The sequence below is a fragment of the Pongo pygmaeus genome, chromosome X (genome assembly GCF_028885625.2).
Source record: "Pongo pygmaeus isolate AG05252 chromosome X, NHGRI_mPonPyg2-v2.0_pri, whole genome shotgun sequence".
NCBI lineage: Eukaryota > Metazoa > Chordata > Mammalia > Primates > Hominidae > Pongo > Pongo pygmaeus.
Window position 1 is genome coordinate 59,107,554 of NC_072396.2, and position 21,838 is coordinate 59,129,391.

Genomic DNA, 21,838 nt, shown 5'->3' on the forward strand with positions numbered 1-21,838 from the left:
TTGTAGAATCTGCAAAGGGACATTTGGGGGTGCACTGAGACTTAAAGTGAAAAAGATAATATCCCATGATGAAAACTAGAAAAAAGCTATCTGTGAAACTGATTTTTGGTATGTCGATACAGCTCACAGAGTTAAAAATTTCTTTTGATTCAGCAGGTGGGAAACACTTGTTTGTAGAATCTAAGAATGGGCATTTCTGAAACCACTGAGGCATATAGTGAAAACTGAATATTCAGTGATAAAAAGTAGAAAGATGCTATCTGTGAAAATGCTTTGTGAAGTGTGGATACAGTTCACAGAACTAAACCTTTCTTTTCTTTTGTCAGGTTGGAAGCACTCGTTTTTAGGAGTCTATGTATGGACATTTCTGAACCCACTGAGGCATATAGTGAAAACTGAATATCCCAAGCTAAAAACTACAATGAAGCTATCTGTGAAATTGCTTTGTGATTTGTGGATTTCACTCACAAAGTTAAACCTTACTTTCGATTAGGCAGGTCTTTTTGTAGAATCTGGGAAGACACATTTCTGAACATACTGAGGCCTATAATGAAAACCCAATATCCTGTGATAAAATCTAGAAAAACTAGAAAGAATTTATCAGTTAAACTGCTTTGTGATGTGTGGATTCAGCTCACACAGTTAAACATTTGTTTTGACTCAGCAGGTTGGGAACACTTTTTTTGTAGGATCTAAGAATGGACATTTCTGAACACACTGAGTTCTGTAGTGAAAACCAAATATCCAGTGAGAAAAACTAGAAAGACACAATTTGTGAAGCTGCTTTGTGATGTGGGGATTCAGATCACTGAATTAAACATTTCTTTTGATTCAGCAGGTTGGAAACACACTTTTTGTGGGGTCTAAGAATGAACATTTCTGAATCCACTGAGGCGTGTAGTGAAAACTGAATATCCTGTGATAAAAGCCACAAAGAAGCAATCTATGAAACTGCTTCTTGATGTGTGGATTCAGCTCAAAGAGTTAAACCTGTTTGTTTGATTGAGCAGGTTGAAAACACACTCTTTTTTGTAGAATCTGGAAATGGACTTTTCTGAGCCCATTGAGGTCTATAGAGAAAATCAATTATTTCACCATAAAAACTAGAAAGAATCTACCTATGAAACTGCTTTGTGATGATGTATTCAGCTCAGAGAGTTAAACCTTTCTTTTGATCCAGTAGGTTGAAAACACTCTTTTTGTAGAATTAGTGAAGGAAAAATTCTGAACCCCCTGTGGCATATAGTGAAAACTGCATATCCTGCAATAAAAACTAGGAAGAAGCTATCTGTGAAAGTGATTTTTGATATGTTGATTCAGCTCACAGAGTAAAACCTTTCGTTGGATTCAGCAAGTTGGAATCTCTTTTTTTGTTGAATCTGAGAAGGGACATTTCAGAGCACACTGAGGCCTTTAGTAGAAAAGAAATGAATATCCAGCCATAAAAAGTAGAAAGAAGCTCTCTGTGAAACTGCTTTGTGTTTTATGGACTCATCTCAGAAAGCTAAATTTTTTTTTTTTTTTTTTGTTCAGCAGATTGGAATCACTCTTTTTGTAGAATCTGGGAAGGGATATTTCTGAGCCTACTGAGGCATATACTGAAAACCAAATATCCAGCAATAGAAAATAGAAAGAAGCTATCTGTGGAACTTCTCTGTTATGTGTGGATTCAGCTCACAGAGTTAAACCTTCGTTTTGATCCTGCTGGATAAAAAGACTCTTTTTGTAGCACCTAAGAATGGACATTTCTGAACCCACTGAGGCTTATTGTGAAAATTTAATGTCCCACAATAAAAACTAGAAAGACATTATCTGTGAAACTGCCCTGTGATGTGTGGATTCAGCTCAGCTCACAAACTTCAAATTTCTTTTGATTCAGCAAGTTGGAAACACTCTTTTTGTGGAATCTAAGAATGGAAATTTCTGAACACACTGAGGCATATAATTATAACCCAATATCTTGTGAGAAAAACTACAAATAAGCTATTTGTGAAACTGCTTTGTGATGTGTGTATTCAGCTCACAAATTTAAACCTTTTTTTTATTCAGTGGGGTGAAAACACTCTTTTTGTAGAGTCTAAGAATGGACATTTCTGAACCCACCGAAACCTATAGTGAAAAGAAAATGTCCCATGATAAAAACTAGAAAGAATCTATCTGTGAAATTGCTTTGTGAGCTGAGCATTCAGCTCACAGAGTTAAACCTTTCTTTGGATTCAGCAGGTGGGAAACACTCTTCTTGTAGAATCTGTGAAGGGAAATTTCTGAGCCCAGTGAAGCTTATTGTGAAAAATAAAATATCCCCTGAGAAAGCATAGAAAGAAGTTACATGTGAAACCACTTTGCAATGTGTGCATTCTTCTCACTTCTCACCTTACTTTTGATTCAGCAGATTGGAAACATTCCTTTCGTAAAATCTGTGAAGGGACATTTGGGAGCTCTTTCAGGCTTATAGTGAAAAATCAAATATCCACAGATGAAAAATAGAAGGAAACTATCTGTGAAACTGCTTTGTGATGTGTACATTGATCTCAGAGTTGAACATGTCTTTTGATTCAGCAGGTTGGATACATTCTTTTAGTAGAAGCTTCAAAGAGACATTTGGGAGCCCATTTAGGCCTATGGTGAAAAACTGAATAACCCCAGTTAAAAACTAGAAAAAATCTATCTGGGAAACTGCTTTGCCACGTGTGCATTTGCCTCACAGAGGTAAAACTTTCTTTTGATTCAGCAGGCTGGAAACAATTTTTTTTTTGTAGAATCTGTGAAGGGACATTTGGGATCCCAGTGTGGGCTACAGTAAAAAACGAAATATCCACAAATAAAAACTGGAAAGAAGCTATCTGTGAAACTGCTGTGTGATATGTGCATTCATCTCACAGAGTTAAACTTTTCTTTTGATTCAGCAGGTTGGAAAAATTCTTTTTGTAGCATCTGTGGAGAAACATTTGGGAGCACTTTGAGGCCTACAGTGAAAAACAGAATAGGCTCAGATAAAAACTAGACACAAGCTATCTGTGAAACTGCTATGCAATGTGTGCATTTATTTCACAGGGTTAAACCACCTTTTGATTCAGCAGGTTGGAAACACTCTTTTGGTAGGATCTGCAAAGGGACATTTAAGAACCCATTGAGGCCTATAGTGAAAAACCGAATATCCACAGATAAAAACTAGATAGAAACTGTCTGTGAAATTGCTGTGATGTGTGCACTCGTCTCACAGTTAAACCTGTCTTTTGATTCTGCAGGTTGGAAACAATTTTGTGTAGAATCTGCCAAAGGAAAGTTGGGAGTCCACTGAGGCCTATGGTGAAATATTGAATATCCCCAAATCTGTGAAACCACTTTGTGATGTGTGCATTCATCACAGAGAGTTTATCCTTTCTTTTGATGCAGCAGGTTGGAAATACTATTTTATAGAAACTGCAAAAAGGCAATTGGAATCCCATAGAGGCTTACAGTGAAAAACAAAATATCCCCTGATAAAAACTAGAAAGAAGCTATCTGTGAAACCACTTGGCAATGTGTGCATTCATTGCAGAGTTAAACCTTTCTTTTGATTCATCAGATTGGAAAAACTCTTTTTGTAAAATTTTCAAACAGATATTTTGTAGCCCATTGAGGCCTATACTGTAAAAACCAAATATCCCCAGATAAAAAGTAAAAAGAAGCTATTTGTAAAACTGCTTTGCAACATATGCATTCATCTCATGGGGTTAAACTTTTTTTTTTTGATGCAGCAGTTTGACAACACTCTTTTTAGAGAACCTGCAAAAGGATATTTAGGACTCCATTGAGGCTCATAGTTAAAAACTGTTTATCCCCAGGTGCAATCTGCAAGGAAGCTATCTAGCTGTGAAACGACTTTGCACTGTGTGCATTTATCTCACATATGTAAACCTTTCTTTTGATTCAGCAGGTTGGAAACACTAATTTTGCAAAATCTGCAAAAATACATTTTGGTGTCCATTGAGACCTACAGTGAAAAACTGAATATCCCCAGATAAAAACTACAAAGAAGCTATCTCTGAAACTGTTTTGCAATGTGTGCATTCACCACACACTGTTAAACCTTCCTTTTGATTCATCAGGTTGGGAAAACTCTTTTTGTAGAAACTTCAAAGGGAAATTTGGGAGCCCATTGAGGCCCATAGTGAAAAATCGAATATACACAGATAAAAACTAGAAAGAAGATATCTATGAAACTGCTTTGCAAGGTGTGCATTCATCTCACAGAGTTAAAGCTTTCTTTTGATTCAGCAGGTTGGAAACACTCTTTTCATATAATCTGCAAAGAACATTTGGGAGCCCATTAAGGCCTATAGTGAAAAACCAAATATCCCCAGATAGAAAGTAGAAAGCAGCTATCTGTGAAACTGCTTTGCAATGTGTGCATTTATCTCAGAGAGTTTATCCTTTCTTTTGATTCAGCAGCTTGGAAACACTATTTTATAGAAACTGAAAAAAGACACTTGGGATCCCATAGAGGCTTATAATGAAAAACAAATATCCCCAGATAAAAACTAGAAGGAAGCTATCTGTGAAATCACTTTGTAATCTGTGCATTCAACAGAGGTAAAAATTAGTTTTGATTCAGCAGGTTGGAAACACTCCTATTACACAATCTGCAAAGGAACATCATGGAGCCCATTGAGGCCTATATTGAAAAACAGAATATCCCCGGATGAAAGCTACGAAGAAGCTAACTGTGAAACTGCTTTGCAGTCTGTGCATTCACCACACAGCGTTAAACTTTTCTTTTGATACAGCAGGTTGGAAACACTCTTTTTGTAGAATCTGCAAAGGGACACTTGGGGAGCCCATTGAAGCCCATAGTGAAAAATTGAATATCCTCAGAAAGTATCTTTCTGTAAAATTTCTTTGAAATGGTTGCATTAATGTCATCAAGTAAAACCTTTCTTTTGATTCAGCAGGTTGGAAACCCTTTTTTGTAGAATGTGTGAAGGGATATTTGGAGCTCATTGAGGCCTGTGGTGAAAAAGCAAATATCCCCAGATAAAAGCTGGAAAGAAGCTATATGTAAAACTGCATTGTGGTGTGTGCATTCATCTAACAGAGTTAAACCTGCCTTTTGGTTCAGGAGGTTGTAAACACTCTTTTTGTAGAATCTGGAAAGGGACATTTGGGAGCTTTTTGAGACCTATAGTGAAAAACCAAATATCCCCTGTTAAACTAAAAGGAATCTATCTGTGAAACTGCCTTACAATGTGTACATGAATTTAACAGAGTTAAACCTTACTTTTGTTTCAGCAGGTTAGAAACACTTTTTTTGTAGGATCTGTGAAAAAACATTTGGGAGACCATTGAGGTTTACAGTGACAAACAGAATATCCCCAGATAAAAACTAGAAAGAAGCTATCTGTGAAACCACTTTGTGATGTGTGCATTCACCTCACAGATTTAAAACTTTCTTTGTTTCAGTGGGTTGGAAACACTCTCTTTGGAGGATCTGTAATGAGACATGTGAGAGCCCTTTGAGGCCTATAGTGAAAATCCAAATATCCCCAGATAAAAACAAGAAAGCAGCTATCTCTGAAACCATTTTGTGATGTGTGCCTTCATTTCATAGTTAAGGTTTTCTTTTGTTTGAGGCCTATAGTAAAAAAATGAATATCCCAGGATAAAGCTAAAAAGAATCTATCTGTGAAAAGCCTTAGTGATGTGCACATTTATCTCACAGAGCTAAACAATTCTTTTGATTTAGCAGGTTGGAAACACTCTTTTCTAGAGTCTGTGAAGGGACTTTTTGGAGGCCATTGTGGCCTATGGTGCAAAACCGAATATCCCCAAATGAAAACTAGAATGATGCTATCTGTGAAACCACTTTGAGTTGTATGCATTTAACTCACGTAGTCAAATTTTCTTTGGATTCAGCAGTTTGGAAACACTTTTTTTGTAGAGTCTGTGAAGGGATATTTGGGAGTCCATTGAGGCTTATAGTGAAGAACTGAACATCCCTGGATAAAAACTAGAAAGAAGCTATCTGAGAAACAGCCTTGGGATGTGTGCATTCATCCTACAGAGATAAACTTTGTTTTGATTCAGCAGGTTGGAAAAACTTTTTTTTTTCGAATCTACTAAGGGTCCTTTGGGAGCCCATTGACTCCTAAAGTTAAAATCTGAATATCCCCAGTAAGAACTAGAAAGAAGCTATGTGTGAAACCGCTTTGCCATATGTGCATTTATCTCACGGAGTTAAACAATTCTTTTGATTCAGCAAGTTGGAAACACTCTTATTGTACAATCTGCAAAGGGATATTTAGGAACCCATTGAGGCCTAGAGTCCAAAACGATATATCCCAAGACAAAAAATAGAAAGAATTTTTCTGTGAAACAGGTTTGCTCTGTGTGAGTTTATCTAACACAGGTAAACATGCCTTTTGATTCGGCAGTTTGGAAAATCTCTTTTTTTTAGAGTTGACAAAGAAACATTTGGGAGGCCTTTGAAGCCTGTAGTGAAAAACTGAGTATCCCCTGATAAAAACTAAAAAGAAGTTATATGTAAAACCACTTTGTGATATTTGCATTCATTGCGAAAAATTAAACTTTTCTATTGATGCAGTGGGTTAGAAACACTCTTTCTGTAGAATATGCAAAGGCATATTTTGGAACCCATTTAGACCAACAGTCAAAAACAGAATATCGCCAGATAAACAATAGAAAGAAGCTATCTGTGATAGCACTTTGTGACATATGCATTCATCTCACAAAGTTAAAACATGCTTTTTATTCAGCAGGTTGGAAACACTTTTTTTCTGAAAAAGAACATTTGGGAGCCCACTGAGGGATATAGTGAAATACAGAATATCCCCAGATAAAAACTAGAAGAAAGCTATCTGTAAAGCCAGTTTGTGATATGTACATTCATCTCACAGATTTAAACCTTTGCTTTGATTCTGCAGTTTGGAAACACTTTTTGTAGGATCTGTGCAGGGATATTTGGGAGCCCATTGGGGCCTACAGTGAAAAACCAAACATCCTCAGATAAAAACTAAAAAGAAGCTGTGTGTCAAACCATATTGTGATGTGTGCATTCATCTCAAAGAGTTAAAATTTCATTTGGTTCAGCAGGTTGGAAACAGTCTTTTTTGAGGTCTGCGAAGAGACATTTGGAAGCCCATTGAGGCATATGGTGAAAAGCCAAATATCCCCAGATAAAAACTAGAAAGAAGCGATCTACGAAACTGCATTGCTATGAATTCATTCATCTCACAGAGGTAAAAATTATTTTGAGTCAACCAGCTGGAAACACTCTTTTGGTAGAATCTGCAAAGGGACATTTGGGAGTCCATTGAGACCTATAGTGAAAAAAAGAATATATGCACACGAAAACAAGAAAAAAGCTATCTGTGAAACCATTTTGCAATGCGTGCATTCATCTCACAGAGTTAAAACTTTATTTGATTCAGCCTTTTGGAAACACTTTTTTTTTTTTTGTAGAATATGTGAAGGGATATTTGGGTGCCCATCCAGGCCTAAATTGAAAAACCAAAAATCCAATGAGAAAAACTAGGAAGAAGCTATCTGTAAAACCGCCTTGCAACATGTGCATTCATCTCCCAGGGCTAAATATTTCTTTTGATTCAGCACGTTGGAAACACTTTTTTTGTAAAATCTGCAAAGGGACATTTGGGAGCCCTTTCATGCCTATAGTGAAAAATCGAATATTCCAAGATAAAAACTAGAAAGAAGGTATCTGTGAAACTGCTTTGCAATGTGTACATTCAACTCACAGAGTCAAACCTTGTTTTGATTCCGCAGATTGAAAACAATCTTCTTGTAGAATCTGGGAAGGGACATTTAGGAACCACTTTGGGGCCTAATGAGAAAATCTGAACATCCCCAGATAAAAACTAGAAAGAAGATATCTGTGAAACCACTTTGTGATGTGTACATTCATCTCACATAGACAAAAATTTATTTTGATTCAGCAGGTTGAAAACACTTTTTTGTAGAATCTGTGAAGGGACATTTGAAAACCAATTGTGATCTATATTGAAAAATCGAATATCCTGAGAGAAAAACTAGATAGAAGCTACCTGTGAAACTGCCTTGTGAGGTGTGCATTCATCCCACAGAGTTAAACGTTTCTTTTGACTCCACAGGTGAGAAACACTCTTTTTGTAGAATCTGTGAAGGGACATTTGGGATCGCAGTGATGCCTATAATGAAAAACCAAATATCTCCCCATAAAAACTGGAAAGAAGCTATCTGTGAAACTCCTCTGCCATGTGTACAATCATTTCAAATGGTTAAACCTTTCTTTTGATTCAGCAAGTTGGAAATACTCTTTTGTAGGATCTGCAAAGGGACATTTTGAAGCCCATTGAGGCCTACTGTGAAAAAACCAATATCCCCAGATAAAATCTAGAAATAAGCTAGATTTTTGAAACCACTTTGTGATGCGTGAATTCATCTCACAGAGTTAAGCTTTTCTTTTGATTTAGCAGGTTGGAAACACTTTGTTGTATGATCTGCAAAGTGATATTTGGGAGCCCATTGGGTCCTACAGTGAAAAACAAAATATCTCCATATAAAAACCAGAAGGAAGCAATCTTTGAAACTGCTTTGCACTGTGGACATTCATCTCACAGAGTTAAACCTTTCTTTTGATTCAGAAGGTTGGAAACACTTTTTGTAGAATCTACAAATGCACATTTGTAAGCCCACTGAGGACTATAGTGAAAATTTTAATATCCTAAGATAAAAGTTGAAAGAAGCTATCTTTGAAAACCCTTAGTGATGTGTGCATTCATCTCACAAAGTTAAATCTTTATTTTGATTCAGCAACTTGGTAACACTTTTTTTGTAAAATCTGCGAAGGGACATTTGGGAGCCCATCAAGGCCTATAGTGAAAAACAGAATATTCTCAGATAAAAAGTAGAAAGAAGATATCTCTGAAACCACTTTGTGATGTGAGCATTCAACTCACAGAGTTAAACATTTCTTTTGATTCAGCAGGTTGGAAACACTCTTTTTGTAGAATCTGCAAAGCAGCATATGGGACACTAATGAGGCCCTTAGTGAAAAATGAAATATCGTCAGATAAAAACTAGAAAAAAGCTATCTGTGAAACTGGTTTGCAAAATGTGCATTCATCTCACAGATTTAAAACTTTCTGTTGATTCATCAGGTAGGAAACACAAGTTTTGTAGGATCTGCAAAGGGCCATTTCAGAGCCCATTGAGGCCTATAGTGAAAAACCGAATATCCCCAGATGAAAACGAAGAAGCAATCCCTGAAACTTCCTAGCGATGTGTGCATTCATCTCACAAGGTTAACACCTTCTCTTGATTTAGAAGGTTGGAAACACTCTTTTTGTAGAATCTGTGAAGTGACTTTTGGGATCCCATTGAGGCCTACAGTGAAAAACTTAATATTCCTAGATAAAAACTAGAAATAATCTATCTGTGAAACTGAGTTGCAATGTGTGCATTCATCTCAAAAAGATAAACGTTTCATTTGATTCAGCAGGTTGGAATCCTTTTTTCTGTAGAATCTGTGAAGGGACATTTGGGAGCCCATTGATGCCTATAGTGAAACACCGATTATCACCAGATAAAAACTAGGAGGAAGTTATCTGTGAAGCCACTTTGCAATGTGTGCATTCTTCTCAAGATTGAAACCATTCTTTTGATTCAGCAGGTTGGAAACCTTCTTTTTGTAAAATCTTCAAAAGGACATTTGGGAGCCCATTGTGGCAGGCTTATAGTGAAAAACAGAACATCCCCAGATAAAAACTAGAAAGAAGCAATGGGTAAAACTTCTTTACAATGCAGGCACATATCTCAAAGGGTGAAACAATTCTTTTGATTCAGCAGGTTGGAAACACTCTTTTTGTGGAACCTATGAAGGGACACATGGGAGCCCATTTAGGCCAATGGTGACAAACAGAATATCCCCAAGTAAAAACTAGAAAGCAGTTATCTCTGAAACCACTTCATGACGTGGGCATTCTTCTCAAAAAGTTAGACCTTTCTTTTCATTCAGCATGTTGAAAACACTCTTTTTCTAGGATCTGTGAAGGACCATTTGGAAGCCCATTGAGACCTATAGTGAAAAACAAACTATCACTGATAAAAACTAGATAGAAGCTATGTGAGAATCTGCTTTTCAAAGCAGGCACACCTCTCACAGGGTGAAACCTTTCTTTTGATTCAGCATGTTGGAAACATTCTTATTGTAGAATCTATGCAGGGACATATGACAGTCCATTGAGGTCTACAGTGAAAAAAAGAATATCCCCAGATAAAAGCTATAAAGAAGCTATGTGTGAAACTGCTTTGTGATATGTGCATTCATCTCACAGAGTTAAACCTTCTTTTTGATTCAGCAAGTTGGAAACTTATTTTTTTGTAGAACCAGAGAAGGGATATATGTCAGCACACTGAAGCCTATAGTGAAAAATGGAATACCCCTGGATAGAACAAGAAACATTCTATCTCTGAAACCACTTTGCAATAGGAGGCTTCATCTCATAGAGTTAAAAACTTGTTTTTATTCAGCACATTGGAATTACTCTTTTTTTGGATCTCTGAAGGCACAATTTGGAGCCCATTTATATCTATAGTAAAAAACAGAATATCTCCAGATGAAAACTAGAAAAAAGCTATCTGTGAAACGGCTTTGTGATGTGTGCATTCATCTCACAGTGTTAAACTCTACTTTTAATTCAGCAGGTTGGAAACACTCTTTTCAAAGGATCTGTGAAGGAACATTTGGGAGCCCATTGAGGTGTACAGTGAAAAACCAAATATCCCCAAATAAAAACTAGATAAAATCTATCTCTAAAACTGCATTGCAATGTGTGCATATCTCTCACAGAGTTAAAAGTTTCTTTTGATTCAACAGGTTGGAAACGCTCTTTTTGTAGGATCTGTGAAGGGACATTTGGAAGCCCATTGAGGCCTACAGTGAAAAAAGGAATATCCCCAGATAAAATCTAGAAATAAGCTATCTGCAAATCCACTTTGCAATGTGTGAATTCATCTCACAGAGTTAAAACTTTCTTTTGATTCAGCAGGTTGGAAACCCTCTTTTTGTAGAATCTGTGAAAAGACATTTGGGAGCTTATTGGGGCCTAGAGTGAAAAACTAAAAACCCCCATATAAAAACTAGAAAGAAGCTATCTGTGAAACCATTTTGTGAAGTCTTCTTTCGTCTTCATTCATTTCACAGAGTTAAACTTTTCTTTTAATTCAGCAGGTTGAAAATACTCTTTTTGTAGGATGTGCAAAGGCACATTTGGAAGCCCATTTATAACTATAATGAAAAACCAAACATCTTCAGATAAAAACTTAAAAGAAGCTATCTGTGAAACTTCTTTGTGATGTGGGCATTCATATAACAGAGGTAAACTTTTCTTTTGATTCAGCAGGTTGGAAACACTCTTTTTGTATAATCTGTGAAGGGACATTTGAAAGCACTTTGAAGCCTAAAGTGAAAAACTGAATATCCCCAGATAATAGCGGGAATGAAGTTATCTGTGAAACGACTTTGTGAAGTGTGCATTCGTCTTACAGAGTTAAAAATTTCTGTTGATTCAGCAGTTTGGAAACCCGTGTTTTGTAGAATCTGTGAGGGTACATTTGGGAGTGTTTGGAGGTCTATAGTGAAAAACCAAATATCCACAGACAAAAACTAGAAAGAATCTATCTGCAACAACTTTGCAATGTGTGCATTCATCTCACAGATTTTAAACTTTATTTTGATTCAGTAGGTTGGAAATACTCTTTGTGTAGAATCTGTGAACAAACATTTGGGAGCCCATTGAGGCCTACAGCGAAAAACAGAATATCCCCAGATAAAAGCTAGAAAGGAGCTATCTGTGAAACTGCTTTGTGATGTGTGTATACATCTCACAGAAGTAAACCTTCCTTTTGATTCAGCAGATTGGAAACACTCTTTTTGTAAAATCTGCAAAGGAACACTTGGGTGATCCTTGAGGCCTATAGTGAAAAAATGAATATCCCCAGATGAAAACTAGCAAGAAGCCCTCTGTGAAACCCTTTTGCCATGTATGCATTCATCTCAAAGGATTCAATCTTTTTTTGATTCAGCAGGTTGGAAACACTCTTTTAGTCAAATCTGTGAAGAGACATATTGGAGCCCATTGAGGCCTATAGTGAAAAACAATATCTTCAGATTAAACTTGAAAGAAGCTATCTGTGAAATCACTTTGTGATATGTGCATTCATCTCACAGAGTTTAACCTTTCTTTTGATTCAACAGGTGGGAAACACTCTTTATGTACAATCTGCAAATAAACAGCTGGGAGCTCATTGAGGTCTATAGTGAAAAACTAAATATACCCGTATAAAAATTAGAAAGAAGTGATTTGTGAAACTGCTTTGCTATGTGTGATTTCATCTCACACAAGTGAACAGTTCTTTTGATTCAGTAGGTTGGAAACACTCTTTTTGTAAGATTTGCATAGGAATATTTGGGAGCCCAATGAGGCCAATAGTGAAAAAACAAATATCTTCTGATAAAATCTAGAAAGAAGCTTTCTGTGAAACTGCTTTGCTATGTGTGCATGCATCTCACAAAGCTGAAGCTTTATTTTGATTCAGTAGTTAGGAAACACTATTTTTTCAGGATTTGCGAAGGGGCATTTGGGATCCCATTGGGGCCTATAGTGGAAAACAATATATCCCCATATAAAAACTAAAAAGAAGCTATCTATGAAACCGCATTCTGTTGTGAGCATTCATTTAACAGAGTTAAACATTTCTTTTGATTCAGCATGATGTAAATGCTCTTTTTGTAGAATTTGTGAAGGGAAATTTGGGAGCCCTTTTAGACCTATAGTGAAAAACTGAATATTGTGAGACAAAAACTAGAAAGAACATATCTTTGAAATTGCTCTGGAAAGTGTACATTCATCTCACAGAGTGAAACATTTCTTTTGATTCAGAAGGTTGGAAACACTATTTTTGTAGAATCTGTGAAGGAACATTTGGGTGACCCTTGAGACTTATAGTGAAAAATGAATATCCCCAGATAAAAACTAGAAAGAAGGTATCTGTGAAACCACTATGCAATGTGTGTATTCATCTTACAGGGTTGAAGCCTTCTTTGACTCAGCAGGTTGGAAAAACTCTTTTTGTCGAGTTTGTGAAGAGACATATTGAAGCCCATTGTGGCCTCTATTCTAAAACAGAATATTTTCAGATAAAAACTAGAAAGAAGATAGCTGTAAAACCACTTTGCAATGTGTGCATTCATCTCACAGATTTATACTTTCTTTTCATTCAGCAGGTTGGAAACAGTCTTTTTGTAGAATCTGTGGGTAAACAGTTGGGGGCCCATTGAGGTCTATAATGAAAAACCGAATATCCCCATATAAAATTAGAAAGAAGCTATTTATGAAACTGCTTTGCTATGCGTGATTTCATCTCACAGAGGTAAACAGTTCTTTTGATTCAGTAGTTTGGAAACACTCTTTTTGTAGGATCTGCATGGGAATATTTGGGAGCCCAATGAGGCCAATAGTGAAAAAACAAATATCTTCTGATAAAATCTAGAAAGAAGCTTTCTGTGAAACTGCTTTGCTATGTGTGCATGTGTCTCACAAAGCTGAAGCTTTATTTTGATTCAGCAGTTTGGAAACACTCTTTTTGCAGGATTGGCAAAGGGGCATTTTGGATCCCATTGAGGCCTATAGTGGAAAACAATATATCCCCAGGTAAAAACTAGAAAGAAGCTATCTATGAAACCGTACTCTGTTGTGAGCATTCTTTTCACAGAGTTAAACATTTCTTTTGATTCAGCATGATGTAAACACTCTTTTTGTAGAATTTGTGAAGGGAAATTTGGGAGCCCTTTCAGACCTATAGTGAAAAACTGAATATCGTGAGACAAAAACTAGAAAGAACAAATCTGTAAAACCGCTTTGGAAAGTGTGTATTCATCTCACAGAGTGAAACATTTCTTTTGATTCAGAAGGTTGGAAACACTATTTTTGTAGAATCTGTGAAGGAACATCTGGGTGACCCTTGAGGCCTAAAGTGAAAAAACGAATATCCCCAGATAAGAACTAGAAAGAAGGTATCTGTGAAACCACTATGCAATGTGTGCATTCATCTCACAGGGTTGAACCTTTGTTAGATTCAGCAGGTTGGAAAAACTATTTTTGTTGAGTCTGTGAAGAGACATATTGGAGCCCGTTGCAGCCTATATTGAAAAACAGAATACCTAATGCTAGATGACGAGTTGGTGGGTGCTGCGCACCAGCATGGCACATGTATACATATGTAACTTACCTGCACATTGCGCACATGTACCATAAAACCTAAAGTATAATAATAATAATAATAATAATAATAATAAAAGAAAAACAAAGCAGGACAAATTGTCATCTAGAGAGATGATAACAAAAAAGTAAGAAAATAATTAGAGTTTTTTTTTTAATTTGTCATTCAGACCTGGAGATGCTAAATGATGACCAAGAGGATCACCAGGTTAACCTGGAAGAAGGTGTTCTCTCTGGTTATTACCATGTCAATACTGCTGTTATTTAACAACCTGGCAGTGTTAATGGGACTGTTCTTCTGGGGATGAAGCTATGGGAGGGTCTTCTGACCTCCAAGTCTCTTGGCAGCTTTTAAGAGAAAAATGCACAAGACATGGGGTCAGGGAAGCCGGGTCCCAGTCTTAGCTCTGCCATTTGCTTCCTGCATGGCCTTAAAAAGCACATCGTCAAAAGACAATCAGACAAACCCAGTTGAGATTCAATCTACAAGATAACTGGCCTGGACTTTTCAAAAATATCCATGTCATAAAAGTCAAGGAAAGGCCTAGGAACTTATTCTTGAATAAAGACAAAGAAATATGACCGCTAAAATGCAACATGTGATCCTGGACTGGATCCTGGATCAGGAAATAAATGTGCTATAAAGGACACGATTAAATTGACTAACAAAATTGTCATTCTTTTGTTTATCAATGTGTTACCTTACAGATTGTCTCTTTCCAGTACAAACTCCATGACAGCATGGACATTGTCTCATGTATTTGCTTATGTATCACTAACATTTAGGGGATGCTCAATGATTTTTTTAATGACTAAATGAATAAATGAGTAGAATCAGATCTATCAATCCAATCATTGTCCACAAACTACCAGTATTTCCTAACTTTAAATCAATTAAATATTTAGATGCTTTAAATCAATTATCTCATTTAAATAAATAAAGTCAGTGCTATTAGTCCCATTTTACAGATTAATAAACTAAGAATCTTATCAAAAAAAAAAAAAAATCTAGAAAGAATATATCTGTAAAACTGCTTTGCAATGTGTGCATTCGTCTCACAGATTTAAACTTTCTTTTGATTCAGCAGGTTGGAAACACTCTTTTTGTAGAATCTGCAAGTAAACAGTTGGGAGCATATTGAAGCCTATAGTGTAAAATGGAATATCCTTATATAAAAATTAGAGAGAAACTATTTGTGAAACTGCATGGCTAAGGGTGCTTTCCTGTCACAGAGGTAAACAGTTCTTTGATTCAGCAGTTAGGAAACACTCTTTTTGCAGGATTGGCAAAGGCACACTATGGAGCCTACTGAGGCCTATAGTGAAAAACCGAATATTCCCATATAAAAATTAGAAAGAAGGTATTTTTGAAACTGCTTGGCTATGTGTGCTTTCATCTCACAGAAGTAAACAGTTCTTTTGATTCAGCAGTTAGGAAACACTCTTTTTGCAGGATGGGTGAAGGGACATTAGGGAGCCTACTGAGGCCTATAGTGAAAAGCAATATATCCCCAGAAAAAAACTAGAAAGAAGCTATCTATGAAACTGCTTTCTGTTGTGGGCATTCATTTAGCAGAGTTAAACAATTCTTTTGATTCAAAAGGATGGAATCACTCTTTTTGTAGAATCTGTTAAAAGACATTTGGTAGCCCTTTGAGACTTATAATGAAAAACAGAATATCCACAGTTAAAAACTAGAAAGAAGCTATCTGTGAAACCACTTTTTGATGTGTGCATTCATCTCACAAGGATAAACTTTTCTGTTGATTCAGCAGGTTGAAAACATTTTTTCTGTAAAATCTGTGAGGGGACATTTGGGAGCCCATTGAAACCTACTGTGAAAAACCAAATGTCCCCAGAGAAAAACTAGAAGGAAGCTAACTGTGAAACTGCTTTGTGATGTGTGTGTTCAACTCACAGAATTAAACCTCTATTTTGATTAAGCAGATTGGAAACACTCTTTTTGTAGTACCTGCAAAGGGACGTTTGGGAGCCCATTGAGGCCTATAGTAAAAAACTGAATATCCCCAAATAAAAACTAAAAAGAAGCTATATGTATAACAGCTTTGAGTTGTGGGCATTCATCTTGCAGAGTTCAATTTTTCTTTTGATGCAGCAGGTTGGAAAAACTCTTTTTGTAGAATCTGCATAGGGACATTTTGTAGCCCATTGAGACCTAAATAAAAAGTTGAATATCCCCAGAAAAAAACCTAAAAAGAAGCTATCTGTGAAACTGCTTTGGGGTGTGTGCATTTATCTTAGAGAGATAAAACTTTCTTTTGATTCAGCAGATTGAAAACATTGTTTTTGTAGGATCTGTGAAAAAACATTTGGGAGCTCATTGAGGCCTATAATGAAAAACCAAATATACTCAGTTTAAAACTAGAAAGGAGCATCTGTGAAACTTTTTGAGAAGTGTCCATTTATCTCACAGTGTTAAACATTTCTTTTCACTCAGGAGGTTGGAAATACTCTTTTTGTAAAACCTGTGAAGGGACATTCCAGATCCCATTGAGGCTTATAGTGAAAAACCAATAATCTCCAGATAAAAACTAGAAAGATGCTATATGTGAAAATGCTTTGCAATGCGCACCTTCATCTCACAGACTTAAACCTTTGTATTGATTTAGCAGGTTGGAAACACTATTTTTTAGGCTCTGCAAAGGGATATTGGAGACCCCATTGAGTCCTATAATGAAAAACCATATATACCCAGATAAAAACTAGAAAGAAGCTATCTGTGAAACTGCTTTGCAACGTGTGCATTCACTTCACAGAGGTAAACCTTCCTTTGATTCAGCAATTTGGAAACACTCTTATTGTAGAAACTGCAAAGTGACATTTGGAGCCTAATGAGGCATAAAGAGGAAAATGGAATATTTCCAGATAAAAACTAGAAATAAACTATCTCTGAAACCACTTTGTGATGTGGGCATTAATCTCAAAGAGTTAAACCTTTCTTTTGATTCAGCAGGTTGGAAACATTCTTTTGTAGAATCTGCTAAAGGACATTTAGGAGCACATTGAGGCCTAAAGTAAAAAACCGAATATTTCTAGATATAAGCTAGAAAGAAGCAATCTGTGAAACTGCTTTACTATGTGTGCAATTATCTCACAAATTTAAACCTTTCTTTTGATTCAGCAGTTTGGAAACACTCTTTTTGTAGGATCTGTGAAGAGATATTTAGGATCCCATTGAGGCCTATAGTGAAAAGCAGAATATCCCCATATAAAAACTAGAAATAAGCTATCTGTGAAACTGCTTTGTGATGCATGCATTTATCTCACAGAGTCAAACTTGTCTTTTGATTCAGTAGGTTGGAAACATTCTTTTTGTAGAATCTGCAAACAGACATTTGGGAGCCCATTGAGGCCTACAGTGAAATACTGAATATCACCAGATAAAAACTAGAAAGAAGCTATCTGTGAAACCTCTTTGTGATGTGGGCATACATCTCAAAGAGTTAAACTTTTCTTTTGATTCAGCAAGTTGTAAACTCTCTTTTTGTAGGATCTGCAAAGGGACATTTGGGAGCCCATTTAGGCCTATAGTGAAGAGCCAACTATCCCAAGATAAACACTAAAAATAAGTTGTCTATGAAACCACTTTGCAGAGTTTGTATTCATCTCAGAGAGTTAAACCTTTCTTTTGACTTGGCATTTTGGAAACTCTCCTTTTATATGGTCTGCGATGGGACATTTGGGAGCCCATTGAGGCTTATAGTGAAAAACTGAAAATCCGCAGATAAAAACTAGAAAGAAGCTATTAGTGAAACTTCTTTGCAATGGTTGCATTCATCTCACAGTCTTAAACCTTTCTATTGATTTAGCAAGTTGGAAGCACTATTTTTTAGTATCTGTGAAGGGACATTTGGGACTCTATTGAGACCGATGATGAAAGACCTTATATAGCCAGATAAAAACTAGAAAGAAGCAATCTGTGAAACTGCTTTGCAATGTGTGCATTCATCTCACAGAGTTAATCCTTCCTTTGATTCAGCAAGTTGGAAACAGTCTTACTGTAGAATCTGCAAAGTGACTTTTGGGAGCCTATTGAGGCCTATAGTGAAAAACAAAATAACCCCAGATAAAAACTAGAAAGAAGCTATCTGTGAAACTGCTTTGTGATGTGGGCATTAATCTCACAGAGTTAAACCATTATTTTGATTGAGCAGGTTGGAAACACTCTTTTGTAGAATCTGCAAAGGGACATTTAGGAGCACATTGAGGCCTAAAGTGAAACACCGAATATCTCTAGATAAAAACTAGAAGGAAGATATCTGTGAAACTGCTCTGCTATGTGTGCTTTTACCTCACAAATTTAAACTTTTCTTTGATTCAGCAAGTTGGAAACACTCTTACTATAGAATCTGCAAAGTGAACTTTGGGAGCCCTTTGAGGCCTTTAGGGAAAACTGAATAGCCCCAGATAAAAACTAGAAAGAAGATACCTGTGAAACTGCTTTGTGACGTGGGCATAGATCTCAAAGGATTAAACTTTTCTTTTGATTCAACAGGTCAGAAACATTCTTTTTGTAGAATCTGTGAAGGGACTTTTGGGAGCCTATTGAGGCCTATAGTGAAAAACTGACTCTCCCCAGATAAACACTAAAAAGAAGCTATCAATGAAACTGCATTGCAGAGTGTGGATCCATCTTACAGAGTTAAACCTTTTTTTTATTTAGCAGGTTGGGAACACTTTTTTGTACGATCTGTGATGGGGCATTTGGGAGCTCATTCATGCCTCTAGTGAAAAACTGAATATCCTGAGATAAAAACTAGAAAGAACCCATGTGTGAAACTGCTTTGCAATTTGTGCATTCTTCTCACAGAGTTAAACATTTCCTTTCGTAGAATCTGTGAGGGTACATTTCAGAGTTCATTGTGACCTATAGTGAAAAACTGAACATCTCTAGATTAAAACTAAAAAGAAGGTATCTCTGAATTCACACTTCCATGTGTGCATTCATCTCACAGGCTTAAACTTTTCTTTTGATTCAGGAGGTTGGAAGCACTCTTGTTGTAGAATCTGTGAAGAGACATTTGGGAGCCAGTTGAGGCCTGTAGTGAAAAATCAATTATCCCCAGAAAAAAACTAGATTGAAGGTATTTGTGAAACTGCTTTGCAATGTGTGTATGTTTCTCACTGAGTTAAACCTTTCTTTTAATTCAACAGTTTGGACACAGTCTTTTTATAGAATCTTCTAAGAAACATTTGGGAGCCCATTGAGGTCTATAATGAAAAAGAAAATATCCCCAGATTAAAACTAAAAAGAAGCTATCTGTGAAACTGCTTTGGGATGTGTGCATTCATCTGGCAGTTTTCAACTTTTCTTATTATTCAGCAGGTTGGAAACACGCTTTTTGTAGAATCTGCGAAGGAACATTTTGGAGCCCATTGAAGTGTATAGTGAAAAATCAAGTACCTTCAGATAAAAACTAGAAAGAAGCTATCTGTGAAACTGCTTTGTAATGTGTGGATTCATCTCACAGAGTTCAATTTTTCTTTTGATTCTCCATGTTGGAAACACCCTTTATGTAGAATGTTTGAAGGGACATTTGGGAGCCTGCTGAAGCCTGTAGTGAAAAACTGAATATCCCCAGGTAAAAACTAGAAAGAAGCTATCTATGAAACTGCTTTGCAATGTGTGGATTCATCTCACAGATTTAAACTTTTGTTTTTATTCAGCAGGTTGAAAACACTCCTTCTGTAGAATCTGTGAAGAAACATTTGGAAGCTTATTGAGGCCTAAAGTGAAAAACAAAATATCCCCAAGACAAAAACTAGGAAGAGGGTATCTGTGAAACTGCTTTGTGATGTGTGCATTCATCTCAACGAGTCAAACCTTTCATTTTATTCAGCATGTTGGAAACACTCTTTTTGTAGAATCTGCGAAGGGACATTTGGGAGCCCTTTGAGGCCTATAGTGAACAACCGAATATCCCCAGATAAGATCAAGAAACGAGCTAGCTGTGAAACCACTTTGTGATGTTTGCAATCATCTCATAGAGTTAAGCCTTTCATTTCATTCAGCAGGCTGGAGAAACTCTTTTTGTAGAATTTGCAAAGGGACATTTGGGAGCCTATTGAGGTGTATAGTAAAAAACTGAATATGCCCTGATAAAAACTAGAAAGAAGAAATCTGTCAAACAGCTTTGTGATGTGTGCATTAGTCTCACAGAGTTAAACCATTCCTTTGGTTCGACAGTAGGAAACACACTTTCTGTAGGATTTGCGAAGGGTCCCTTGGGAGCCCATTGATGGCTGTAGTGAAAAATCTAATATCCCCAGGTAAAAGCTCAAAAGAAGTAATCTGTGAAACTGCTTTCCAATTGGTGCATTCATTTAATAGAGTCATTCTTTACTTTTGATTTGGCAGGTTGGAAAAACTCTTTTTGAAAAATCTGCAAAGTGACATTTGGGAGCCCACTGAGGCCAATAGTGAAAAATCCAATATCCTCAGATAAGAACCAGAAGCAAGCTATCTGTGAAACTGCTTTGCAATGTGGACATTCATCTCGTAGAGTTAAACCTTTCTTTTGATTTGACAGGTTGGAAAAACTCTTTTTGTAGATTTAGCAAAGGGACATTTTTGAGCCTATTGGGGCTTATAGTGAAAAAAAAATATCTCCAGATTAAAACTAGAAAGAAGATACTTGTGAACCCGCTTTGTGATTTGTACATTCATCTCACAGAGTTAAACTTCTCTTTTGATTCAGCAGGTTGGAAACACTCTTCTAGTAGAATCTGCAAAGGGACATTTTGGAGCCCATTGAGACCTATAGTCAAAAAAAGAATATCCCCACATAAAAACTAGAAAGTAGCTATCTGAGAAACCACTTTGCAATGGGTGTATTCACCTCACAGATTTAAATCTTTCTTTTGATTCAACAGGTTGTAAACACTCTTTTTGTAAAATCTGCGAAGGGATATTTGGGATTCCATTGAAGCCTATAGTGAAAAACTGAATATCCTCAGATAAAAACAAGAAAGAAGCTATATGTGAAACCACTTTGTGAGATGTGCATTCCTCTCACAGTGATAAACCTTTTTTAAGATTCAGCAGGTAGGAACACTCTTTTTGTAGAATATGTGAAGGAACATTTTGGAGCCCATTGAGACCTACAGTGAAAAAAAAATACCCCCAGAATAAAACTAGAAAGAATGTATCCATGAGATGGGTTTTTGATGTGTGCATTCACCTTGCAGAGTTAAACCTTTCTTTTTATTCAGCAGGTTGGAAACAATCTTCTTGCAGAATCTGCAAAGGGATATTTGGAAGCCCATTGAGGCCTATGGTGTAAAAACAAATATCCCAAGATAAAAACTAGAAAGAACCTATCTTTCAAACCACTTTGTGATCTGTGCATTCATCTCACAGAGTTCAACCTTTTTTTTTGATTTGGCAGGTTGGAAAAACACTTTTTGTGGAATCTGCAAAGAAATATTTTGGAGCTTGTTGAAGCCTATAGTGAAAAACCGAATATCCCCAAATAAAAACCAGAAAGAAGCTATATGTGAAATTGCTTTGTGATGTGTGCATTCTCTTCAGAGAGTTAAAC